The sequence below is a fragment of the Thermobia domestica genome, chromosome 10 (genome assembly GCF_964235325.1).
Source record: "Thermobia domestica chromosome 10, izTheDome1.hap1.1, whole genome shotgun sequence".
Classification (NCBI taxonomy): domain Eukaryota; kingdom Metazoa; phylum Arthropoda; class Insecta; order Zygentoma; family Lepismatidae; genus Thermobia; species Thermobia domestica.
In genome coordinates, this window is record NC_137463.1 from 148,048,435 (window position 1) to 148,069,101 (window position 20,667).

Consider the following 20,667-nt stretch of genomic DNA (forward strand, 5'->3'; position numbering starts at 1 on the left):
ACGGTACAGAGTTAGGGAAGAATAGGCTAGTTGAGAACAACCCACTTGTAACGTCGAAGGTTAGAGTATACCCTTCTCCCGCGGAGTTAGCCAGAACCGTGTTTTCCCCGGAAGAGTGGAAAAATATTGATACGCGCGCAACTGAGCGTAACATTAAAGAGCATGTAGATGGCTATACTAACCTGATTTTCAGCGAGCAGAACTCACCTCATTCCTCATAAAACATAAACAGCTCTTAGATGAAAAACTCGGCTGCATTAAAGGTTATGAACACCACATATACATAACCGATACCAAACCAGTATGTGCTAAGATGTTCCAGTTTGCTCACTCTTACCAGAATTAGGTCAGGGACGAAATTAATCGGTGGCTTGCATAGGGTATTGTGAGAAAAGCAGTGACGCCTTACAGTAATTCAATTATTATTCTACCGAAGAAAAACGGTAAAATCCAGACAGATGGACATTCCCTTTCGAAAATCTCGTCTGGAGAAACGGACTAACCAGTTCCTCCCATTGACGTTTTAAAGGAGTTGATCGACAAAAACATATTCTGCAGATTTTTTTCATCAAGTACATGTAAAAGAAGAATTTCAAATTACTTAGGATTTGTACACGAACGCATTTCATATTGCTGCGTTATGTTACCATTCGGTACGAAGACTTCTTTATCTTCAATGTATAAGGGCACTTGATTTTGTACTCGGTGATTAAGTGAAAAGCATTGGTAAGACGAGACCTCCGAAAGATCGTAAAATGTTCTTTCAGGGGCGACTTCTAACCCCCAATCCGTGATCTCAGGGGTGCCTCAGGGGAGTGTACTTGGACCTCTGCTGTTTGTCCTGTATATGGATGATCTCTACACGCACTTATCAGCTCAACCTAGTGGCCTTCTGCTTTTTGCTGACGATTATAAGTTATACAGAGAAATATCGTGTCTCCATGACACAACTGCTCTACAGGAAGACATAAATTACCTTACAGGCTGGTGTGAAATGTGGCACTTGAAACTCAACAGTAAGAAATGTGACAGTATTACTATTACTTTGAAAAAGTATCCTGTTCCCTCCACATACCATATCAACGATTCCCCTATCACACATTCTGCTAGCCATAATGATCTTGGTGTCATCTTTGATTCAAAACTCACATTCTCTGACCACATCTCCTCAATACTAAAGAATTCAATGCGCATGTTGGGACTTCTTTATCGATTCACCGAACTACGCACTGTTTCTTCACTAGCAACTTTTTATAAGACATTAATAGCGCCCAAGATCGAATAGCGACGAAGGTTCTTGGATACACCGAAATAGCAATTATATTTTCTCAGAACGGTATGTGCTATGTCCGAAAGTCTTATATCCCTTAATTATATCATTTAAAAGTACTATTTACAGACAATTCCTGGTGCTGCGCGGGCGATGTTCGTCTGAAAATGGTTGACGTTCCCCTTTGGTTAATGTACTAATATTTTGGAAAAGTGTATTACTCCTCCATATGACAATGTAAATAGGTTTCTATATTATAGTTCTCTTGTTAAATATATTTTGTAAGGTTTTTATACTATAGTTCTCTTGTTAAATATATTTTGTAAGTGCTATATAACAGTAACTGTAGTACCTGTTTAAGCAGGGATGAGTGTAAGTAACTCGAAATTTGTATTGTCTTTACATCCCTTCTCATTGTTTTCTGCTGGGCGACCTGACCGTTTTTTTCGCATAGGTCTCTCCACCTGTCAAGCTTGTCATTTGTTTAGTGGGGAAGTTGACAGGTTGAAAGTTTTTAGTTATGTTTTTTTCTTTAAATGTCGTTATATACTGTATATTATAAAGCATTGTTAGTGTGTCAGAAGATATCAGTTTGTTCAGAAAAGACGTATGTGTATGGTGAGACATTTAAAACTCACAACACATGTCATAAAAAAGATATTAATGTTCAAAGTAATGATCTCATTTAAGATAGCCGAAATTATTGTCAGCGCAAAACCGTTGGTACATATACAAAATTGCACATAGAAAGGGAGTCTACCTTTTTGGAGCTCCTAGCAGCGGAATAACTGCGGTTGACGTGTTGGTCATGTGACACTTCGGTCCGAGATACGAACCTGCGAAGGTGACCTTCGTACAACTTAAAGTAATTTTTACAATACTTATATATAATTACCATAATTATATATAGTTATGGTAATTCTACCATATAGTTTTATGGGACTTATTTATCACTCGCATCATGATAGTGATAACATGTGATCAGTCTGTGTCATACAAGCTTTAAATCGACTGCAAGAACTATATGATAGCTTAGTGGTTACTTTCTAAATAATATATCATCGGGGAAGATGTGGATCAAATAGTCGACAAGAAACCTTCCTAGTGGGAAGAAGGGAGTGCATGTACAAAAGGGAATAGTACATGTCATAAGAAGACATCGCCAAGAAGAGTACACCATAAACAAGTGGGACAATTCATCGTTAATATAGATCAAGAGTGGCCACAGACATTTTTCATTTTGAAAAAGCTACAAACAATTATCTTTTTTTTTTCTTTCCGTTTACATGAAGAAGTTTACTATGTGCAGTGTAATATATGAAAGTTTTTAAGTGAAATTAAAATTTAACCCATCACACCTACTTTGGAATTTCTTTTAATCCTGAAGTATATTCTGATGTCCTGATACGTTGACCTGAAGAGGGGGTGAGTACAATGTGCATACTGTGTATCAATGTTTTCTACTTCAGACAGATATCGGTCGGTGGTTCTAGGCAGTTGAATGTAAATATTACCGCCCTGTATATGAGTAATCTGTTAGTAGCCTTTGACTCCGTTCCCCACTTTACGAGGGCACGCTACTACACTCGTAGCATATGAGTCACAACGCTAAAGTCCCGCAAGGTAGGCTACATGAACTATGAGATCTATGTAAATCTTTAAATCGGGTATTTTTTTAATTAACAGGTTTAGAATAGATTTACATAAGGACTATTTTTATTATTATCAATATTAAAATTTCATTCAAGAGTTTTCTCTCTCTCTCTCTCTCTACCGCAGTTATTCCTGCATCATAGTTCATGGAATCCACGAAGACAGATGATCTTTCCAGTTGTAGAAAAAAAACCACTGTCTTAATAATAGAGGGAGACCTTACGCTCTACATCAAGAATAGTGGTGGCTCAAGGTGACTACTTGTGTTCTGAAAGTCTCACACGCTCAAAATACAAGTAAGCATCTCTGTGGACTTGTTTTCATTCTCTCACAAACGCCCACCTTATTCAATTGGCTTTCCCATCAAGGATCGCATACCACCTCTTAATATACAACGTCTACGCGAAGTAGGTAACACTCAACTTCGTATCTCAAAATATTAAGGATCATTTAGCGACGTCTTGATATCTAACTTGAAGATATTGGGAAACTTAAAGTTTACACTAGGATCATCCACTGAAATTTGAATTGTCCTTTTTGAGTTCAAGAGTGAAAGCAGCTCTTTAAAAGCGACCAAAAGATAACTGTGGAATACCCTGAAATCGCTCATGTCATATAATGTATGGACACTTGCCGTTTCACATCCAGAATCGCACATTTATATCTACAAAAACTGAAATAGTTATCTTGTAAAGTAAGGTGATAACCCATAAACGAAAATGTATGCTATTTTGCTACATTGAAGCTGCATTTTCTGATGTTTTTTCACTTTTAGCCGCAGTACGCAATGGTGCATTTCATTACATTTTGAACATAAAATAACAATTCTGCTTCTATAATATATCTTTTACTTCTTCTTTTCTCAATTATCAAAACTTTCTGCACACTCCGCTTATTATTTGCTACGAGCTTCACTCTCACTTCCAAGATTACTGTATTTCCTCCGTTGCTCCCCTTCTTGGCAGGATGATAAATTACTTGACAAATTCAACCACACTCTTAGAACAGGACTGGAATCCATTCTAAACTGTTCTCTGAAAGACAGTTCATGGTTACAAGCTTCCTTACCAGTTGAGAATGGAGGCCTTGGGATTCGTCGAGCCATGGATATCGCCATACCTTCTTTCCTCGCATCATTATATGGCTCACGAGAACTAATTGGATCTCTTCTTCAACAGGAGGTTGACTTAGACTCGATTCGAGATGTACAAGAATGCACCGATAAATGGACTAGTCTGGTTGGAATGGATCCCTCACCTATCGACAAAAGACATGTTCAGTCTGTTTGGGATGAACCTATAGTCAAGCTTCGTTTATCTTCACTCCTATCATCAACTAACAACCCAGATGACAAAGCCAGGCTGTTAGCTGTCTCTTCCTCCAAAAACGGAGCATGGCTTCAAGCCCTACCTTCTCACACATTCGGCCTTCACCTTTCTAAGGAGAGCTTTCGTATTGCTACATCTCTGCGCTTAGGTGCTAATATTTGTGAGCCTCACTTTTGTCCTGCTTGCAACGCATATGTTGATAATAAAGGATTACATGGCCTTTCATGTATAAAAAAAAAAAAAAAAAAAAAAAAAAAAAAAGTGCGGGAAGACAATCTCGACATCATATTGTAAATGACATTATTTGTAGAGCCCTCGTTTCAGCGGGAGTTCCTTCAATAAAAGAACCAAATGGTTGTTGACGCTCTGATGGTAAAAGGCCTGATGGCATGACCTTGGTACCGTGGAAAAATGGAAAAGCACTAGTCTGGGATTTCACATGTTCCGATACGTTTGCTCCTTCCAACTTACCCCATTCTTCAATTCAGGCAGGTCTCGTCGCCGCTCACAGAGAATCAGACAAAAGACTAAAATACTCAAACCTATTGGACAAATATTGGTTTGTAACAGTAGCAATAGAAACCAGTGGGTCTTGGGGTCACGAAGGATCTAATTTCATTAATGAAGTTGGTCATCGAATAGCAATCAAAACTGGTGACCCCCGAGCTACTACATTCCTTTTCCAACGTATCAGCATCGCCATCCAGCGCGGGAATGTGTCATCGATCTTAGGCACATTACCTCCTGGTAAAGAACTGGACGAGATTTTTCTTCTATAACACACAATAAGACGGAAGGAGACATATCCGAGGAGGCTGACAACCACTTTGACTATGTTCATGAAGAATGTTTTGAATCCAGTTTGGATAAATATACATTGTTGGAAGTCATGGCTAATACCGGTAAATTTGGGAGTGGTAGCAACATTATCTACAGATTTACTTTGTTACTCAAAATCGTTAAAGACCCGAATGATATTGTTTATTTGTCCGATGTTTATTTTGGAACAAATATGATAGCTACAGATAATCTATGTATTCTTAGATGTGCTTATAAGGAAGAAATAAACATTTTAATGTTTATATTTTAAATTTATACAAGTAGTAAAAGAACCATTGTTAAGATGATTATTCCAAAAAAGTAATTACTATGTTTAAAATATAACACCTAATTAAAATACATCTTTTACTTAAAAAAAAAAATATTCTAAACTACTACTCTGTTTCATGTCCAAACTTGTACGAACTTACACTGTAAAACGACAACTGACCACGCAACATCATGAAAGTAAATGTAAAAGTAATGAGCGCATTCATCATGGCTGTTTTGAGAAAAAAAAAAAATTCTAAGTTCACCTTCAAATATCTTCAGAAACAGTAAACTAAAAATGCCAGGTTCGAACATTGAAGCCAACTTCCGCAATCAGCAAAAATTGTGCAGATGTGTTTTTGTTCTTTTAAGTGTAATAAGATCCGCTGAAATGTTATTATATGTAGAAAAAAGTAACATTCACTGAAATACTTACTGATACCCGAAGGTGATACAATACGTATTTAGAAGGTATGTGAGCACAATTGGTTTTGCCATTTAATTTTTCATACGTAAAAGCACATTTAAAATGAAAGGAAAAAAATACATATAGTTCTTGCATCTATAGTCGAATAAAAAATACAAAGGAGAAAAAACAACAACATGAAACGGACATGAATGTCATTATCTGGGAAATTCAGTTATATTCTTCAAAGGGAGCTAGAAACGAGTGTTTATGTCAGCTGAATGGTAAACACCGGGACTTCTAATCTTAGGGTAGTGACTGCGATTCCCGTTTCAGTCAAGCTTTTTGGTACGCTCAAAACGTATCTTGAACATCTATAAATACTTGGATGTATGTCTATGAAGGTATATTTCAGCGTAACTCCGAAACGTCTGGAGCAATTTTAACCGAACTCAGTAGAAGTAACTAACTAAGCAACTAATTCTATGGCCTATGGAAACCGGAAATTCAACGCCACGTTCACAAAAGTTCTCCACTGACTTATGTCCATAGCCAACTGGATCCAGTTTCTACTTTGTATTCCACTCCTTTCAATCTGGTAAAAAATACTGTGGTAGTAAGACACCCCAAGGGATGGGAATTGGAAGGAGTGGCATGTAGGCCGATTGATATCACTGTGCAATCTATAATTTTCTGATTCGCTGAAATGAATAGTAACGCTCGCAATGGCGTTAAACTCCAAGATTATGTCCATCGGCAGAGGATGAGGAGGAAGAGCTGAAAAATAAAATGTCCAAAAATACTGATATTTTTCCCAAATATACAACTTTTATGGTCGGCAAAACGTCTGATCCGTTATCATACCTACTTCAAACTGGACTTCCTAATCATATCAATTTAATTAAAGTCGTATTTTATGGGGTAGGGTATTCCAATATTTATCAAAACTAGGGTATCTTCTGTGTTTTTTTATTAAACTTTCACTGAAATAAATATTGTAAAAAGGGAATTCAAATATTTCCCATAAACCTATTCTTTCCGTGCGAAGAACGGAGATTACAACTAGTATATATATATATATATATATATATACACACCCTCCATTCCAAAAGAAACCGAACGTTTTAAAGAAACAAAAAAGCAATGTACATTTTGGAACAAATCATTTTTATTAATCAATGTATTCCCCTTCTGCATCGATACACATATTTGCACGCTCCAACAAGTTGTCAAACGACTTCTCCATGTCCTTTATTGGAATGGTCTTTAGGACGGCGGTCGTCGCCTTCTCAATGGCATCAATCGATGCGTGCCACTTTCCTTTCATCGCCAAATGCAGTTTCGGGAACAGATAGAAATCGCACGGAGCGAGATCTGGTGAATAGGGCGGATGATGCAACCGAATAATGTGATTTTTGACCAAAAATTCAGTTACAAGTCGCGAACGATGTGATGGTGCATTATCGTCCAAAAGAGTCCAACTGCCGATTTCGCAATATTCGGGCCGAATACGACGAATTCTTGCCAGCAAACGCTTCATGACGCCCAAGTAAAACTCTCCAGTGACTGTCTGACCGGGCTGAACAAATTCTTTGTGGATAATTCCTTTTGAATCGTAAAAACAAATCAGCATCACCTTAACTTTTGACTTCACCAAGCGACTTTTTTTTGGGTGTTCCTTCATCCGGCGCTCTCCATCCAGCACTTTGCCGCTTTGTTTCGGGCTCATATTCAAAACACCACGTCTCGTCACCAGTTACAATCGATTTCAAGAAGTTTCGATCCTGCCGAGCACTTTTAACGATGTCTTTGCAATGCGAAATTCGATCAACTTTTTGGTCTTCGGTGAGTTTGTATGGTACAAACCGCGAATTAACCTTCTTAAGGCCCAAAACTTCGGTCAAAATGCGGTATGCGGTTGTTTGAGGAATGCCTAATTCCATTTCAATAACTTTCACCGACGATTTTTTGTTATGTTTGATGAATTCACGCACTTTTTCGATGTTTTCCGATAATCCGGTTCTGGGACGGCCTGATCTTTCGTCATCATCCAGCGTCTCTCTACCCGATTTGAATCGCCTGAACCACTCGTAAACTTGCGTACGGGATAGACACTCATCACCATATGCATTTTGTAGCATTTGGTGCGTTTCACTAAAAGTTTTACCCAGTTTAACACAAAACTTAATTGCAGCTCGTTGTTTGAAACTCATTTTCCGACCGATGTACACAACACACAGACAGTTGAAACGCAATAACTTTGTTGCCGTGCATCCAAATGTCACGACATTTATACCAGTTGTCTATGAGGGACTACGCCATCTACCAGTAAAATATTACAACAGATGGCACTAGTAGTACTATTTGTTTTCAAAAGTTCGGTTTCTTTTGGAATGGAGGGTGTATATATAAATTACTAGGTGCAAATTGATTATACGGATTCACAGATTTGTAAAATTTACAGAAAAAATGTAATATTATAATTAGAGATGCAAAAAAGCCGGCTTTTTTGAATCTATGTTTTTTTTTTCACATAAAAGCCGGCTTTTGTGGGGAAAAAACGAGAATTTTGGCTTTTTTCATTTTCATGATTTTTCTATCTAAATAGCTTTCTTATAATATATTCTATAGTTAGATAAGAATTCCATGACCTAAATGCCATATTTCGCTCTAAAATTCACTATCAAGATGGATGGAGCACATGTTTTACGAATTAAAGCTAACATGAAGAATGTAGTATTTGAGGCAATTTTAGAGGCATTTTACTTTATTTGAATTTTTGAGTTATCGACATTTTTTTCTTCTCGGGATCATTTCAGTTTGTCATCCGTGTTTCATTTCTAAGAACTTAGTACTTTAGCTCCTAGCGCAAAAGTTAAAATTATGTTTTTCTATATACCCGTCAAAGCAGACGTTTTTCAGTATATCCGTCAAACCGTACTTCCACATTTCTGTTATACTGTAGCTGTGCAACGATTTAGCAATAATTTTTCGGATACAACCTTGAATACTAATTTATACAAATAATCAGTAGCGGATTTAGAAAAGTACTTCGGGGGGAGGGGGGTTTCTCTGATTGTTTCGTTTTCTAAAATGTCCTAATTTTATTTGGGAGGAGCTTGAAGTTTATGAGTACAGGCATAACTAATATTTGGTTTCGTTTATATATTTAGCGATAATCTTCCGGATACAACCTTGAAGATCATTTCATACTGAGAATCAGTGGCGGATTTAGAAAAGTATTTTGGGAGGGTATTTTTCTTCTTCCTAATGTTTAATTTTTCTAAACATTCGTAATTTTTATTTGATGGGAGCTTAAAATTTATGAGTAAAGGCATGACTAATAGATATTTCGTTTGTTTTAGACATTCCGTAATTTTGGGGAACAAGCTTCAGTCCAAAAGACCCCCTTCCCCCCCCCCCAACTTTCGCAAAACCGTCACTGCTGCTAATTAGTAATAATAACGATTTAAAAACAATAAGAAAGGAAGTCGGCCAACTCATAGTACACGCAGTATTTCTAGTGCACAGATGGAATGAAGAAAAGCTTTGTCAGAATGGTCGAATGCTGAGTTGAATCCCGGACTTCCCGATAGAAGCGCCAAAGCTCCACTTAGTCATGTTTGTTGTGCAGTTGTATTTAGCTTAAATATATTCCGTAGTTTTTTTTTTTTTTTTTTTGTGGGGGGAGGGGGGGTGAGAATTCGATAATGATATGAAGGGTATGAGCCAAGAACATGGTAACTAACAAATTTCCAATTGCTGAGTTATGCAGCACCTGATAGACACCAATGCATAACGCTTCGTTTAATCCTTGATGTATAGTCTTATGTGAAATATCAGCTTTCCGACTTTCAAAATGGATTGTGCAGCACAAAATCTCTAATTTCTTAAAATAGTAAAATTGTGAGTTACCATGTTCTTGCCTCACACCCTTCATATGTTGAATCCCTCTTGATGAAAATTCAGAAAACTTGAGGACTGAGTAAACCGTGATGATGGTTATATCAAACTGTAGAATTTCAAGAATATACAAAACCAAAAGCTCTAGATATGCAGCCTTTAAGTGTATCATATAAATCTAGGTATTTTTCTTATGTTTTATTTTAATTTTATTTTGTTCCAAAAAGAGCGTATGGAATATTTTGAAAAATACTACATAGAATTTTGCTAGTTATTTGTGTATTTTTTAAAAGAAGTATTTACTTTTAGGGTTGGCTGGTTTACACCAGCTTTTTTTTTTTTTTTTTTTTTTTTTTAATAAACAACTGGTTTAAACCAAAAAAATAAAAAGAACGAAAAATGCGAATCGTGTGAACTTCATGGTGACGTTTCCACACATCAAACCATTTGCATTAGTTTTATTTCCTTTTCACCTTTTTATCAAGGTGTCCCATGTTCAATTCTCGGTCGAACCACAACCCTTTTTTCATGCGTAAACAAAGTAGCGGTTCGGATGTAACTTTAAGCGAAAGTCTTCTTCTTGATAACCTCGGTATTACGTAAGGATATTAAAACTGAACATACGAAACGAAACCAAATTGTTTATTTCTGCATGCCTAAATGCCTGTTGTTTTATAAAGAAGCCAAGGTTGCTTAAATATATTGATAGAAATTGGCAAAATTTATCGATTGCCTACGTAGCTTCAAACATTAGCTTGGACTGGACTTTCAATGATATGTACGTACTAAATTTGTAATTTAATACCCCAGTTTTATCGTACTGATTATGATACGTTAACCTTTAAATTTTACATGCAAAGCAATAACAGTATTTTTCCATTATTGTTTTACATTTAGAGTAATGACGGGATTTTCCCGATGGCTAGGGCGGGAGTTTCCCAATTTAAGAGATTTACTGACCGGACTTCTTTAAGCTTATGTGACCTCTTCCAGCACAACCCCGTTGTTGCATAATAACACCAAGGCGAAACAAACTTATTTCTGTCAATATGTAATATAAATACATAAAGCAAAATATCTAAACCAAAAAAAAACTGGTTTAAACCAAAAAACCTGGTTTTAGCAAAAAAACCTAGTTTAAACAAAAAAAAATCTGGTTTAAACCCAAAAAAAAAAAACCTAGTTTAAAGTCCCCCCAAAAACGGGTTTTTGGCATTTTCAAAAACAACCATGGCTCTTGCCAACCCTGCTTACTTTTGTACGTAGGAGGTTAAAAAACTCTTATTATATACATTGGTTAATCCTTTGGAATTCATAATGTAAATATGTTGAGAAGTATAACTCTTTGAACTATCCTTTCGAAATTCATGGTTTATTTTTGAGGTTTTATATTATTATCGGCATCAACCACTAATTAAATGACTTTTTGTGTTATAGAGAAGCGAAACAAAATTTGGTTTATCAATTTAAAGAAGAATTTTGAAAAAAGCCCAAAATTTCCCAAACAAAAAAGTGAAGCAGAAAAAACCGAGTTTTTTTCCTAAAAAGCCGGTTTTTTCCGAGCCCTTGCATCTCTCATTATAATAGAGTAGTGTATAAATAATAAAAATATGGTGTGTTCTTACCTGTGAAATGCGTATGTACGTGAAAATACATTAATGAAAATCGAACTTGGTATGCACGTATTCGCCCATAAGGTACATAGTGACGAATGGACAATTTCTAAAATTTAATGAATATAGTAGTAATAATATTGTAATAGACCAGTATATGAATAATAGTAGTACGTTGTGTTACGTCCGACAAGGATTTATACGTAGGAAAACAGAAATCGAAATGTACCATGTTGCACACATTCTCATTTATGTAGCCACTGAGCACAGTGTATAAAGCGAAGGAAGGTGACTCAAGGTACACGAAGCTGAAGTGTTAAGAAGCGGAATCCTTGAAGGTGACAGGGTATACGAAGGTGAAGAGTTAAGAAGCGAACCAGTGAAGGTGATTCAGGGTAAACAAAGGTGAAGAGTGAAGAAGCGGAACCGTTGAAGTGTTCGTGAAGTTCTCACAAATTTCTGAAGTTGTTACAAATCGTCAGCAAGGAAGAGTGGTAAGATGTGGAGATGTGGACAATAGTAAGTTAAGTTTATTTTAAATTTGTAAGTGAAAGTATAAATGAAGGGACCAATCACATATAGGAGTCATACAAAAAAAAAAGTGAAGATTGATTTCTCTGACAAGAATTATTTTTTTCCCTGACATAAATTCTTGAATATAAATGGGAAGATAAGTTCTATCATAGACTTTTTAACGGTCTTCATCCCCATAGTCGTCAAGCCCACACCTTTAATTACCACTTACATATTTGTTATGTTCAGTATGAGTAATTGTTATTACACGAAATTTAACATGTAAGTATATAATAATATATGTATGATACAGTAACGCATACCTTAACATTGCAAATTAGACTTTTCTTTTCTTTTTTTTTTTCTTTCTTGAAAAAACAATAAAAAGCTGTCAAGAATATATTGCCAACTCTCCCTAAACCTAATACTATAAGTTCTAATATTACCAACTCTGAGACATGTTAATCGTCACACTTACATTCTTAAGCAGAATTTTGTTTTGCTTTCAGTTCTTGAATTTGTTCTACAAGAGCGTCTTGTTCTTGTTTGTAACATAATTCCATTTGTTTCTTCCTTCTTCCAATTTCTTAACTTCAGCACTTAGTTTTGTTCTTTCACCTTTGATTTTACTTTCCTCTGCACTTTGGATTCGTTTTTGTTTAAGGTATTCATCATATCGTCTCCGAGCTGAACGAACTGAGAGTTGCATTTTTCGATCAATAGCAACAGATTCCACACTTCCACTATACATCATGCACCTGCCTCTGTGCTCTCTGTACCAGAGATTCTTCGATTTGGTTTTCTACAATAAGTGTCTTACTGACTCGCCCTCCAGTGAGGCATTGCCGTGGAATAAAATTCAACGTATTTTCACAACATGCCACAAATCGGAATATTCTTGTTTCTTGGACATTGCAGCCATCTAATCTGATGTTGCCCACCTTCTCTTTGTATTCTCTAAAGTAAATTGCAAGAGACCCCTAGATTTGACAGAAAGACATAACTTGACACTTAGTTTTCTTAGGTACAGAATCAGATATTGTTATGCTCATGCAGAGTTTGTAGGATGCGTTTCATCCTACTCTGAGCAAGTTCTGGATTGTTTTTCTGTAGCCTTGGGTCCAAACCTGACAGAGCATGTACTAGTTCGTACTTCAGAGGGCTCCTTTCCACGATCATCTTGATTGTGCCCAGCAAAAAGCCTCGACAATCAAGCCTGAAAGCTAGTTTATCTTTGTCTGATGCTTTCAGTTCTTTCAGTATTTTCTGTCTTAAAACCAATGTCCACCTTACTTCTAGTAAATTTTTATTTGCAATCAAATCCAAAGTAAGAAGTTTCACTACACTGTCAGCAAGTTTAATAATGCTTTGTTTACACGACGACTCATTAGATTCCTTAAGAGAGATAGACGTTTTGAGTACAGGAAACAAACAAATGGCTCAAGACTCTGAAATTTACTTTAAAATGATTCACACTCTGCTGTGACAGTTTTGAAGAAAAAAACTTCATGAATTGTCTTATATATTTACTTTTCCTGACTTTCCAATGACATTTTACGCAAAATGTATGATTTCCCGGACATGTGGTTTTCTACAATCCTCGTTTATGCGTATACCGCACCAATGCTGACGAGTCTGCTCCCTATGGACGCATCCTTTCGCTAACGCTTGCGTTCCTATCCCGCGATTCTGTCCTGACTCGGTTAGACAGCATTCTTGCTTTTTAGTGGTCGCCTTTTAACTTAATCGTTATACATCTTTTAGACAACCCTCGTACAGACAAGGATTTCTTGGAATCAGCGGGCAGCAGGACAAAATTCTTGGAAATCAAAAAGTGCGAAGTTTCTCGCTCACAAATTTTCCTGTGCGTGTGTGGTTGCTCATCCACTTCTTTCTTCGTATGGCCTAATTTGGAAGAAGAATTCGTCTCAGCTTAACTCTCTTCCCCTCCTACACAAACCGAATTGAGAAGCAAAGACGCAACATCGGACTATATGCTGTAATTTGCATATTTTGTGATAAATAATGATTATTCATATTGCCATGTGTTTAAATGTGGTTAATGTGACTAATAATGCAATAACTAATCAGTCAATTCCTATCAGTGAAGCAACTCCTTAAAAACTTAACGTTTTATGGGAAATATTTTTTTCCTAATAATGTATTCATACGCCTTCACTGTGAAAGAGAACTGTGACGCAAAAAAAAAAAAAAAAAAAAAAAGCGCGAACAGTGGGTGATGGGAGCCGATGACGGAAAAATGACCGTGCCAAGCGAGTAATATAAATCCCACTCAAAAGTCATTCCAGTTCAACGAAAATACTACAAATTAGTGTTTTGAATTTTTTAGATACTGTGATCTATATTATAATGCATTTTCAGTTCAAAATTTACATGAAAGAAATGAAGTAAAACGAGCCTGACGGATGAGTTTATTTAGTCGTCAAAACTGTCTGCGGTAGAATGGACATCAACAAGGAGAAACTAGCTAAAAGGAGGAAGAAATCTACATTTCTCATCATGGAAGAATAAGTGAATTGTGTTTACATTTTCAAACACCGATCCTCAATACCGTAATTACATGCGCAACGCGGACAGTGCGACCGGTAATAATAATCGCACGCGAACATCGATTTCAATCATGGACCAATAAATAGCAATACCCACATAGTGCATATTTGTAGTGCAGAATTGTATGTGTGCTTACAAATTAAAAGTGTTCTAATAAATCGATAATTCTTATATCAGTTAAATTTTCCTTTAGTCCTATTGAAGTCAACATTTACGACAAAAGTCAACTAGGTTAGATTCATTAAGTTGTGTAAATAGTGTTATTGATGTGCTCAATACGTGGTTTATCGTTTATATGTTCGTGATGTTTATTAGTCAAAAATCTCAGGTAAGATTTGAATATAATTGTGCGAACTTCACATCGATTCGTGTATCATAAAGATGTAGTACAGTACAACATTGCGCTTACTCCCTAGACAACCATTGAGTGATCAAGTTAATTACGTTTTAATTCTGTGGATTTATCCCCGAGGTTATGAGAGACATGATTATTATCCGGACCAAGGCTATTTGAAACGATTGAACAATGAAGTTTAATGTTCAGCCGTAACTATACCGTGTGGTCTCGTCTGTGACGGAGGGTACACGGAGAAGAACCTTATCTTCTTCATGTCTTGAGGTTCCCGCACCGGGACATATTGGTTTGAATCCCCGTTTATTTAGTATAACTTGATACCCGAACCCGAATTACCGTCGTATCCCGGCTAAGCCCTATCAGAGATAGCAGGAATACGAAGCCGGAATAAATGTCTTCCCGAACAGGGACGGACAAGAATCGAACCCTAATACCCTTATAACCTAGAACAGGTTGGTTGGTGTTTTTGCGCAAGAGCTCTTAAAGTGAATATGCACCAGGGAATGTAAGTACACTCCTCAAAAATGACTGCTGAGGTACAAAAAAAAAGTGAATGCAGAGAGAAAGAAGTATATACTTTATAAATTTATGTATGGATCCGTATAATCTATCCGCACGACTTAATATGTATGCGCGTGTTAGTAAAATCTGTTTAGCATATAAAATTATATATCCGTCTTCTTGAGCGAACATTAAAGAAAATTAACTGAGCAATGAAACAGAATTCACGAGAACAACATGCGTAACATGTAACTTCTCAACTGAAAAATAACTATTAATAATGTAGAAGCAAGGCAAAATTGAATTACCAATCCTTTTATTACAAAAGTAAATTACTGATTGGTTCAGGTGTTAGATTTCTTTAAATACATGTCTTCTGCCTCCTTCTATATCTAAGTTTTCTGGTGCAGTCAATGTACACTACATATTACGCTCACCTAGAGTAAATATGAGATTTGTACGAGGAGCTTGCCGAAAGTTTTAAGATCCTAAAATTTAAATAGGTTTCTGTACGTCAACATAATCAGGTTAAAAGCATATGCGCTCTAATGGCTAAAGATATAACTGCAAAGCTACAAGTTTGAAAATTAGAGAAATGGAAGCGTAGGTTAGTTTGAACTTGTCGGTCGGCAACAATTAAGCTCGAGCGACGTGATTTGCGTGAAAACAACTTTTACGATTTTTAGTACGATTTACAGCGAGTATGCTATGATTGTTGAGAAAAGTATCTTTGGCACTCTGCCTCTTCACACACAATCTTTTGTAAGTGGTTTGCGCGACTGAAATGCGGTCGACAAAGCGTGACAGATAAGCCTCGCTCCGGGCGCCCTAGACCGTAATTACAGATAAAAATATCGCAGCATTAAGAAAATTGTGAACATGGACTGCCATATCACATACAAGGAAATTTAGTCAATCTTAACGATTGGATCAACTGCAGCCCAGTCTATAATGAATGATCATGTCTGTTTGTAAGCGTTGCTGGGTTCCACATGCGTTTATACCTGAGCTAAATGTAACTGCGTGGACTTGTGATCCTAGATGTTTGAAAGAGCTGATCAAGGGGAAAATAAAAACGTTCATAATATTGTCAGAGGTGACGAAACGTGGTGGGTGATGACAGAATATGTGAATGTCTGTTATATTATATATGAGTGTGTAAATATAAATTAGGTAAAATGTGTATTGGCAATACATAGGTGTGTGTGTTGTATATCTGCCTGCAGCTATTTGTCGTACGGAAATAACATGTGTCTAATTTACATTTATTACGGCCCTTGCTTTACGACAGCAAACCATATTCTTGTTCACCATAATCCGTTTCCATTCTCAAATAAAGACAGTGAGGCGAATGTAATAATTCCCGCGCACATATAAGATTCGGAAAAGTAATTTGTGAACAGATCGTTGTAAATTCCTAAATTGTAAAACGCACCGTTAGACTCTCTATGGTTAAAGCAGTTATTAGCTCAGTCGGTAGAGCTCCAGAACTCAAAGATTGCGAGTTGAGTTTGGGTCAAGAAAAAATAGTTTTATTATTTTCATTATTATTATTATTATTATTATTATTGAAATGGAAATATTTCTCTATTGATTTTATGAGGCCGCGGTGGCCTACTGGTAGAGCGTTCACCTCTGGTACGTGATCCCTGGTAGAACTCGTACAAAACACATGGATACGATGCTGTCCACCACAAAATTACGGGTACACTACATGATCTGTCATCAAACCAATGACTCTTAGAACCAAAGATGAGTGTTCAATCACTGAACGACCATTTCTAAATTGTAGCAGTGATGGTGTTCCCGATCCCAATTTCGGGTGGTAAATTTAGTAATTCTCCCCAATGCTGCCAACGAAATGAGATTTTAGGCATCCTCGTCTTGAAAAGTACAATGAAAATAGAGTTCCTTCTGGAAAAAAGTATATTTGTTTCTATTGGACGTTTCTCTCGTGTTCATTTCATGAGCAACACTAATTTTTGCACACTATAAAATTAAGTACACAATGCACTGGGGATCAACAATCATGCTGTGAACACGCTATTAGGGAGGTCTATGTAATTTTAAATTCTAAAACATTTGCAACTGCCAACATACACTGAAATATTTTCTTCTCTTTATGAAATTAGTATTACATTATTATTATTTAGGAATTTAAAAAATCCGGAACAATGCTTGGATTTTATAATGCTAAACGCCAAAGATCAGCTTTAAAATTAGTTTTTTCTCTTCGCGAAATAAGTACAGGATTTAGAAGAAGATAGAAAATTATACACAAATTAATACTCGATTATTGCAAGAACAGAAAGGTAAATTACAAAAGAGGACTCCACATACAAAAAATTGTAACAAAAGGACGCCTAGAAGGATCAACCTCTGAACCAATAATGTGGGAGACAGTAACTCCGTGTAACCTTGAAATATTTGATAAACTGAAAGAAACAAAACGAGTAGTGGGCTAGGCAGACGACATAGCAAGAATTACAGCTGCACCCTCTTGAAGATTAAGAACAGACAGGGAACAAGATACTAAACGTAGTAAACAAATGATGCAAAAATAATAAACTATTATCGAATATGACAAAATTTAAGGATAACGGACATTACAAACAAATTCGATTGTGTAAATAAATAACAAGGAATAAAAATAAAGCAATTTAAATACCTATGAATACAGATCAACGAACTTCAAAAAATACACAGATGAGATTACAGAAATAGGAATAAAAATAGACAAGACTTTAAAATATCAGCCAACATACTGAAGTTATATAACATATGGATCAGGGACATGGCCACATCGCAGCTTTGTTAATGTTAAGATGAAACAAAAATTACATGAAGTGTAAAGGAGTGTACTAATTACAACTCATAGTATTATATCAACATTATCAATAGAATCCTTTCAAATAACAGTGGAAGAGAGAATCTTATATTAGATCTTAAGACATGCAATAAAATACTAGTTAAAGAAGGAGTATAATTAAATTGTTGCCATAACAGAAAAAATATCCAAAACAAGGAAGAACTAGATACAATACTAAACGTAAAATGCTAACAAAATTGGGAAACCACACAAAGGTGAGAAACTGAAAGAATACTTCCCAACATTACCAATAAGAAATGAAACAGGTGAAATCTCGAAAGATACCATGGAATGCCTTTCTGGTTATCGCCCTTTTAGAAGCGATCTGAAAAGATTAAACATTACTGCGGCTGACCTATGTGATTCTGGACAACAACATACATCGGAACATGTATTACGGAACTGTGAGGGGCTAGAACTAAATGCACGAAATTCTAGCAAATAAAAAAAGCTTAAACGACTGAGAAACCATTACTAAATATGTGAGAGGAACTCTGGAGGACAAAATTAATTATAAAAAGAAGATACGAAAAGTAAGAAACACAAGTAAAGAATCTAAAATATTCTAATCAATTGTTTATTAGAATAATTTAAAATATTTGTTTTAGTAATATATTTAATGTTTGGAATATTCACATTATTAGGAACGAAAATTCAAAACAAATTTCATAAAATATATTTTTCTAACATTAAAAAAAATGCAGAAATAAATATATAATTTGTCTTCTAATCAATTCTGAAATTCAATTGAAATTACCATATAGTTGTCCTGGAAAACCAAGAATTGTAATTCTTCACTTTTTGTTTTATGTTATATGTGCACATGAATGACTTCGTTGACTATAGGGGCAATCCAAATGAAATCGGCCAATTTCCAGGTCAAAGGTTGCTGATAACATTTATTTACTTTTTAATTTTTTACCTAAAATTACACCACATTCAGGGAGCTGAAAACGAGTATTCCTTTATGTTTTAGCCGCGCAGGTTTGTTTGTAACGGCCATTTTGAATAGGCGCGTGTGCGTTTTTATTATTATTATTATAGAGGATTCCGTTAAACGCTGCAACTTTTTAGGTTTTAAAGATAATGAGTTCAAACCAAAACCATATACAAGATAATCGAATGGACAACATTCTATGTTCTGTGCACATCGAGACGAACTTTAGAACGTCGGAAAAAAGCTCTGAACATTGAGTTTGGAAACCTAGAAATGTCCATTTTAGAATGTACAGTTTGAAACGAAGTAAATAAATTGATACTGCACAACTATTGCCTATTTTGTGCAAATTTATGATTTTTCACTTATGTCCTTCCTGAGATATTTGATGGTAAAAATACACGATTTTCGAAAATTCGCAGTTTAAAAATTTCCAAAAAATCAAGTATATGGTTCTCAGATCTGAAACATGTTTGGGACGTTGTGTATTATCTAGTTTCTATGTAGGGGAAAAAAACAAGGTGTGTGTATTTATTTCCTTTCAAAATGTACATTCCAAAACGGCCATCTCTACGTTTCCAACCTCAACGTTTATAGAGCTTTCTTTTTTCGACGTTTTAAGTACGTCTCAATGTGCACAGAACAAAGAATGTTATCCATTCAATTATGCATCATATGGTTTTGGTTAATGATAATAACCAAAACCATATGATGCATAATTGAATGATAATATCTTTAAAACCTAAAAAGTTACAGCGTTTAACGGAATCCTCTAAAAAGTTCAAAATACACTTAGGTGCTTATACAAAATGGCCGCTACGACAATCTCTGCGCGGCTAAAAAATAAATGAATACTCGTTTTCAACTTACTGAATGTGGTACAAACATAGGTAAAAGATTAATTAAAAGAACAATTTTGTCAACAAGCATCATTGGTCAATTTCATTTGGATTGCCCCTACAGTGGAAAGAACTAGCAATCAAAAAAATTCAAACGGATGGGAAACAAACTGTTAACAAAATATGTATGAATAAAACAGTGTATATTGTGAATTGTCACAATTGTGTATATTGTGCCAAGTATTATGTTTATTTTATAAATACAACACACAAAACAAATAAAAAATAAAAACAAGCACGGTGGAGGAAAGGATATCGTATGTATTAAAAAAATAGCATATCGTATGTATTAAGAAAAACCACCTCTCCTCCCTCTCCCCAAATGGGGCTACGTAAGTCGAATGAGAAAGGGAGAAAAGTTCTAGAATTTCAACGAAAGTATATACAGACTTGAAAGACAAGAGAGCTATGTAGAGTCTGTTCTTTAAGAAGACCACAATAAGTGGCAACAGCAGGGAGAAGGGGACGCTTAATAATAATAATAATAATAATAATAATAATAATAATAATAATAATAATAATAACTCACTTTTTTCTTCAGAAAAACGTTAATTTAATTATTCAAAAGATCAATCAGTCGTTTCATTTCTTTATTTTGTATTCCCTTGGAATTGTATTTCATTTCACATTTTGGGTTCTACTAACACCAATTCAATAGCATATTCCTTTCTACATCCGCTGGGTTTGAATTGTAACCATTTCTTGTTTTCAAATTAGTTTTCTTATTGTGTTTGTTACATTTCGTATTGTTATTTAAGGT

General features: G+C 35.6%; 1 protein-coding gene across 1 annotated transcript in view; it reads right to left on the reverse strand.

The window, feature by feature from the left end:
- Positions 1-20,667, reverse strand: part of LOC145662762 (mitochondrial carrier homolog 2-like) — a 217,171-nt gene that overhangs the window by 128,554 nt on the left and 67,950 nt on the right. The gene's annotated exons all lie outside the window — the stretch shown is intronic.